Genomic DNA, 8,433 nt, shown 5'->3' on the forward strand with positions numbered 1-8,433 from the left:
TAAGCGCCTGCGCGCCCCCGCTGCCTCCGGCTGACGCGCGTTCACGACCCTCCACGTGATGCGCCTCGGTGCGCCAATCCTGATTGAGAGAGAGGCGTGCAGGTGGGCGGGGCTGAGAGGAGCCAATCAGAGGATGCCAGAACCGGCTAGACAGAGCTGTGCTTTATTGTGTGGCCACTAGAGGCCGCTGTGGATTGTGCTGCTGTATTGAGAGCGGTATTATAATGTGTGCGCCTTGTAGGATCCTGTCCTGTCCATAAGAACAATGTAATACAGTGCAAAGGAAAGAATAACAGCTGAGCTAAAGGACAACAGGACATGAGAGCGCCTCATAGGCTACCATGGGGGCCTGCAGAGAGGGCTCCATGGCCATGCTGGCTGCTTCTCTATGTGTAACCCCTTCTTACTCCTCCCTCCGCACAGTATAATGCCGGCTTATTGCCCCCACACTGTGGAAACGGAATACCGAACGCATTGACAAGCGGTGAGCAATGAAAGCACACAGACCCCATAGACTATAATGGGGTCCACGTGCTTTCCGCACAATGTCTCCACAGAACGCGCGGAAAGAAAATAACTTCATCAACTAATTTCCTCTCCGCATGACTTGTGCGGACACTGACAAGAAGAGCAATTATTATTATACATTTTTTTTATTATTGTTTATTTATATAGCACCATTAATTCCATTGTGCTGTACATTATTATATTAATTCCATGGTGCTTTACATTTGGGGGTTACATACAGTACACAGAATATACAGGCATACCTCCCAACTTTTGAAGTACCGAAAGAGGGACAAAATGTGCGGCGCGCATAGCGCGCCGCAGCAATTTAGCCCCGCCCGCTTTTGTGTTGACCCCGCCCACTCGTTAATTTTTCATGTGCCCGCACACAGTATAATCCTCCTACAGTCACCCGTAAATTATATGTCCCCCCTCTATCTCTCCCCCTGTTTCATATACACCCTTCATCTGCCCCCAGTTTCATGTCCCTCTTCCATCTCTGCCCCCAGATTCATGTCCTCTCCATCTCTGCCCCCAGATTCATGTCCCCACATCTCTGCCCCCAGATTCATGTCCTCTCCATCTCTGCCCCCAGATTCATGTCCCCACATCTCTGCCCCCAGATTCATGTCCCTCCATCTCTGCCCCCAGATTCATGTCCCTCCATCTCTGCCCCCAGATTCATGTCCCTCCATCTCTGCCCCCAGATACATGTCTCCCATCTCTGCCCCCAGATTCATGTCCCCCATCTCTGCTCTCAGATTCATGTCCTCTCCATCTCTGCCCCCAGATTCATTTCCCCACATCTCTGCCCCCAGTTTCATGTCCACTCCATCTCTGCCCCCAGATTCATGTCCTCTCCATCTCTGCCCCAGATTCATGTCCCCACATCTCTGCCCCCAGATTCATGTCCTCTCCATCTCTGCCCCCAGTGTCATGCTGTCCTCTCCTTCATCTGCCCCCAGATTCATGTCCCCACATCTCTGCCCCCAGATTCATGTCCCTCCATCTCTGCCCCCAGATTCATGTCCTCTCCATCTCTGCCCCCAGTGTCATGCTGTCCTCTCCTTCATCTGCCCCCAGATTCACGTTCCACCTCCACATTAAACTTACCTTCTCCTCCGCTCCCTCGCCGCTCTCTGCCCGCCTCTCTCACTGACACATGCGGCTGAAGCAAGGAGCTGACACAGGTCAGCTCCTCGCTTCGCCGCTACCCATCTCTCTCCCTGACACACGCAGCTGAAGCTGCTCGCGTGCTCGTGCTGCGTCTCTCTCTCGCTGACACATGCGGCTGAAGCGAGAAGCTGACCTGTGTCAGCTCCTCGCTTCGCTGCTGTCGCCGGCTCCTGGCTTGTACATCGCGTCTACAAGCCAGGAGCCGGCGGCAGCGGCGAAGCGAGGTGCTGACACAGGTCAGCTCCTCGCTTCAGCCGCATGTGTCAGCGAGAGAGAGAGACGCAGCGGCGAAGCGAGCACGCGAGCAGCTTCAGCTGCGTGTGTCAGGGAGAGAGGTGGGCAGCGGCGAAGCGAGGAGCTGTGTCAGCTCCTTGCTTCAGCCGCATATGTGTTCAACTCAGATCTGCGTCCTCTGGACGCAGATCTGAGTTGAAATCGGGACATACCTCCCTCCAACCGGGACCGCGGGACATGTCACCCAAATCGTGACTGTCCCGCGGAAATCGGGATGGTTGGGAGGTATGTACAGGTAGATATAATACTAACAGTGATCGATAATACCGACAGTGAACAATAACACCGATAAGCCTGTATCGGTCCACAAATCACACAAATATAACCAGGGTCGGACTGGGGTGTCTAGGGCCCACCAGTGGAATTGTTTCTAGGGGCCCACCACCAGAACCCTGCAGACCAGCAATGCCGAGACAGGGCAGCTAAAGGTAATACCATTTCGGGAGCCATGCTGCTCACCTGCCATACAATGTGCAACAACATACTACCTAAACCTACTGCTACACTCTGTATGGAAAGTGATCAGCATGGCTCCTAGAAATGTCACCATTACCTGCAGTCACACTGTCCTGGAAGAGCTGATCTGCAGAGGTCCTGGCTGTTGTATCATCACAGATGTAATATTGACGGCCTATCCTAAGGACAAAAAGCGCCTTCACCTGTCCCCATTGTCCGCCGCCAGTGTCCATTTAGTCTTGTGCCGGCGCCTCCATGCTGGGAGTCCTGCACCTCATGGGACCACTGAAACCAATTAGATACAGGATTTACAGAAATAAGGCCATGAGACTGAACAGACACAGGCAGGAGGATAACGGGGGGCTGGGGACAAAAGCTCAATGAAAAACACTGCGTCTCACTGTTGTGCCTAATCCTTAAAGAGGACCTTTCACCATTTGGGGCACATGCGGTTTAATACTCTGCTAGAAAGCAGACAGTGTGCTGAATTCAGTGCAGTTTTTACGTTCTGTGCCCCGGGTGAAGAGCTATTGGTGCAGGTACCATAGCTCTTCACTGTCAGAAGGGACAGTCAGTCAGTAACGCCCTTCCTCACAGTAGCGTCTATTGCGCTGTACTGTGTGAGGGGTCTTTGCTTACCGCCTAGTGATGACGCTGAGCGGTGAGGAACGCAACCTCCCCCCAGTACACGTCTATGGATGACCATTATCAGGTGGGGAGGGGGCGTTCCTCCCCGATCTCACAGTACAGCGCAATAGGTGCTGCTGGGAAGAAGGACGTTCCTGACTGACTGTAAGAAACTCCCTTCTGACAGTGAAGAGCTACGGTACCGGGACCGATAGCTCTTCACCGGGGGCACAGAACAGGAAAGCTGCACTGAATTCAGCGCACTGTCGGCTTTCTAGCGGTGTATTAAACCGCATGTGCCCCAGGAAGTGAAAGCTCCTCTTTAACATCTCAATATACTGTACATCACACTATAAGGATAAGACCTAACACAGCATCCCACAGCCAAAAAGCGCTGCAGGAAAACCCCCGGCGGCAACATATCAGTTTTCCTGCAGTGCTTTTTGCAGAAACTCCACAGAGGTTTGCTCTGAGGACTTTCTGCTTCCATTATACCTATAGGGACACTGTAGGTGTTTCCGTAGGTATAAGTGCTGCGATTTCCAAAAACTGCAACAGTTACCTACACACTCATACATATACATTCATATATACTCACTCACTCATATACATATATATATATATATATATATATATATATATATATAGTTAGCATAGCATATACACATTTATATACATTCATATACCATATACTGTATACTATATATACTCACATATATACATACACTCACACATTATTATAGCATACTGTATATACATACACATACCTGTATACAAACATACAGTCCTCACACAGTATACAAGACACATGCTTTAACCCTTAAGTACTATCATGGTGTCTATCATAATGATATGTGTATGGTAGTGGTGTATGATAGACACCATGATAGGACTTAAGGGTTAAACAAATATACATATATACATATTAATTATTACATTTTACCAAAAAAAAAAAAAGAAAAAAATATACTCACATTTGTGAAGCAGCAGCAGACTCCTCTGTCCCCACACGGTCCGATGTAAGCGATGACTCACTCTGAAGAGGAGGGGGAAGGGGGAAAGTCCGGGCTGCAGAGAGATCGCTTCCTAAGACTGCAGGGATAGCAGCTGACCCTGGTATGCTTCCCATGTATGAATAAAGAAGCATGGCTGCCAGCAGTTTCCCAGGGCCCCGACACTTACACAGAGGGGCCTCCTGCCAGGGGTATACTATATTAATAGGGAAAGTATAGCACTGGCAGGACTCAGGAGGCCCCTCTGTGTAAATGTCGGGGCCCTGGGAAACTGCCGGCAGCCGTGCTTCTTTATTCATTACAGCGCTGCCTGCAGCCTGGGGCCCCGAGCTTACTGATCGGGCCCCTGCCACTAGCAGTGCTCAGTTTATCAATGCAAATGCACTGGACAGGGGCCCGAACCAGCCCCTGACATCCCGATCGGGCCCCTGACCAGTGCTTCTGCATTGAGGAAATGAGCACTGTCAGTCAAGGCTCGGGGCCTACCGGGGGATTCCCCGGTTCCCCGGTGGGCCAGTCCGACCCTGAATATAACAACAGTACAATACAGAAATAAAACAATATCAGGCAATAAAGTCAATAAAAAAGAATCCACACAGAAAAAAAACAAACAAACACCAACAGAGAAGAACACGACGAGACAGGAGAACAAGAGGGCAAGAACGACAAGGGAATACCAACAACAAGGTAGAGGAGGATCCAGAAAGTAGCCTATCACAAAGGCTGAGTGACCCAAAACACGTCCCACAGGTCACTGGGAAATCAGAAAAAGTGCCTGGCGTGGCCACATGACCGCCCCAGGGATATTGTGGGATAATGAATCTAGGGCAAAACATGGACATATCATCAGTATGGTCTGTTAGGTTATTTGTGAAGAAACCCATATATAATACAGTATATTCTAGTGGCAAGGGGCGACTAAAAATGCACCTCCAAATGCCTTCCCTTTGATTACCTTTTTTTAAGGGGTTGTCCAGGATTTGGAGACTTTAAGGGCAGCTTTAGATGGAGGTGTAAAATAAAAATAATGGACATACTCACCAGTTCCTGGCACTCCTGTTCCTGTTTCCCTGTTTTTTTCTCAAGTCAGGACTCACAGCGGTGGAAACCATGAGGCTCACAAAACCACTGAGACCACTCAGTGTCCTCACATACGTGACTGGGACCAGTGACCGCTGATGCCACTGATTGGACTCAAAGCTCATGAAAGCCTGGCCTGAAGATGGAAGCCCAGAACGAGATAGAACGGAAACAGGTAGTGAAGAACAGAACACCAGGGATAGGTGCGTATTCCTAGTTTTAAAATTTATATCCACCCCTGCAACCACTGTAGTTGCTCCAAATCCTAGACAACACTTAAGATCTGTAGCCTATGAGGCTTCTGCTTTATGATATACAGTCCTATGAAAAAGTTTGGGCACCCCTATTAATCTTAATCATTTTTAGTTCTAAATATTTTGGTGTTTATAACAGCCATTTCAGTTTGATATATCTAATAACTGATGGACACAGTAATATTTCAGGATTGAAATGAGGTTTATTGTACTAACAGAAAATGCGCAATATGCATTAAACCAAAATTTGACCGGTGCAAAAGTATGGGCACCTCAACAGAAAAGTGACATTAATATTTAGTAGATCCTCCTTTTACAAAGATAACAGCCTCTAGTCGCTTCCTGTAGCTTTTAATCAGTTCCTGGATCCTGGATGAAGGTATTTTGGACCATTCCTCTTTACAAAACAATTCAAGTTCAGTTCAGTGTGATGGTGGCCGAGCATGGACAGCCCGCTTCCAATCATCCCACAGATGTTCAATGATATTCAGGTCTGGGGACTGGGATGGCCATTCCAGAACATTGTAATTGTTCCTCTGCATGAATGCCTGAGGATTTGGAGCGGTGTTTTGGATCATTGTCTTGCTGAAATATCCATCCCCGGCGTAACTTCAACTTCGTCACTGATTCTTGAACATTATTCTCAAGAATCTGCGGATGCTGAGTGGAATCCATGCGACCCTCAACTTTAACAAGATTCCCGGTGCCAGCATTGGCCACACAGCCCCAAAGCATGATGGAACCTCCACCAAATTTTACAGTGGGTAGCAAGTGTTTTTCTTGGAATGCTGTTTTTTTGGACGCCATGCATAACGCCTTTTTGTATGACCAAACAACTCAATCTTTGTTTCATCAGTCCACAGGACCTTCATCCAAAATGAAGCTGGCTTGTCCAAATGTGCTTTTGCATACCTCAGGCGACTCTGTTTGTGGCGTACGTGCAGAAACGGCTTCTTTCTCATCACTCTCCCATACAGCTTCTCCTTGTGCAAAGTGCGCTGTATAGTTGACCGATGCACAGTGACACCATCTGCAGCAAGATGATGCTGCAGCTCTTTGGAGGTGGTCTGTGGATTGTCCTTGACTGTTCTCACCATTCTTCTTCTCTGCCTTTCTGATATTTTTCTTGGCCTGCCACTTCTGGGCTTAACAAGAACTGTCCCTGTGGTCTTCCATTTCCTTACTATGTTCCTCACAGTGGAAACTGACAGGTTAAATCTCTGAGACAACTTTTTGTATCCTTCCCCTGAACAACTATGTTGAACAATCTTTGTTTTCAGATCATTTGAGAGTTGTTTTGAGTAGCCCATGATGCCACTCTTCAGAGGAGATTCAAATAGGAGATCAACTTGCAATTGGCCACCTTAAATACCTTTTCTTATGATTGGATACATCTGGCTATGAAGTTCAAAGCTCACTGAGGTTACAAAACCAATTTTGTGCTTCAGTAAGTCAGTAAAAAGTAGTTAGGGGAATTCAAATCAATAAAATGATAAGGGTGCCCATACTTTTGCACCGGTCAAATTTTGGTTTAATGCATATTGCACATTTTCTGTTAGTACAATAAACCTCATTTCAATCCTGAAATATTACTGTGTCCATCAGTTATTAGATATATCAAACTGAAATGGCTGCTGCAAACACCAAAATATTTAGAACAAAAAATGATTAAGATTAATAGGGGTGCCCAAACTTTTTCATAGGACTGTAACTAGTGCAATGCAGTGACGCCATTGTCGCACTCTGTGCTATGCCGCAGCGTACTACAGGTTGGAAAAGACGTGTGGCCTACGCACCTCCGTCCATTTTGGAACTGGATGCAGTAATTGGGTACTACACTCCTCCTATTCCCATAGGTATTACTAGTGCGGGCTTAGCTAAGGATGTGCCTGCCAAGGGTGAGGGAAAAAGAACACTGGATTCCTTCTTCCCAAACATCAGCAGCCACCAAGGAATTTATAATACTTCAATGGGCCCAGTAAAAATAGGTCAATAGTGGATAATAATATTTAGTTATGATTTCAATAACCAATATTAATTGTTCCCTTATTTTCACCTTTTCCTAGCGATTATCTGTATTACACAATATGACAATGTATACTTAGTGTAGGATAATAAAACATGTTTATTAACTAACATAAGACAATACAAAGTCAACATAAATTTAGAATGCAAATTAACAATAACCTATTCCTATATTTAAGGAGAGCTGAGCGACTTAGAAGAGAGGAGGAGAGGTGAGGAGGAGAGACAGCGCTAGGTAGCTGTATTAGGGGAAGGGATATACTAAGTCTGCCTGTGTTGGAGTAGTCAGATGGTCTGCGCTCAGGACCTTCTAATCTCTTCTATATCCCCTGAAGCCTCTTTATTTTCCATATTATAGCCATTGAGTATAATGGGGCCCATCCATCAGATAGTTGTTCTTCTGCATTGGAATGTCTTTGTATATTCCCAGATATGGAAAATTGGCCTTTTATCCTGACTTTTGGTTTGGCCCCAGACACCAAGTCTTTGTTCTCGTACACAAAAGAATTAGATACGGATCAATTCACTGTGTACTCTATCCCACCTCCTGGCAGACCCAACATAATACCTGGTCTTTACTGTTCTGGTACATAAAAGAACTAGTAAATAAAGCCATATTGTCACTGTGGGGTGTATGACCTCCGTCCACACCCGTATTCATCCCTCCTGGGCGAGTACAGGAATCTTAGAAGAACATGATGTTTGGTGAGTGTACCAGTTCTATCCACCGTAATATAAACTTTATATTCACTGTTTTACCACTCAACTGCCAACCCTGGAATACCTCATACCCAGAGTATAATAATCGGAGACCCAGGGGGAGAAAGCATGAAAAAACTCTGTTGCTCACCTATCTCCTGGCTCCTACACTGTCGGCCTCCACTGTAGTCCATCTTCAATGACGTCAGACGTCACATGACCCGGGACGCAGGCCGGGGTCATGAGACGTCAGACGACTACGCCGAAGCCTGCCCGGATCATGGAGAGGTAAGTAACAGTGT

The sequence above is a fragment of the Leptodactylus fuscus genome, chromosome 1, assembly GCF_031893055.1.
Source record: "Leptodactylus fuscus isolate aLepFus1 chromosome 1, aLepFus1.hap2, whole genome shotgun sequence".
NCBI lineage: Eukaryota > Metazoa > Chordata > Amphibia > Anura > Leptodactylidae > Leptodactylus > Leptodactylus fuscus.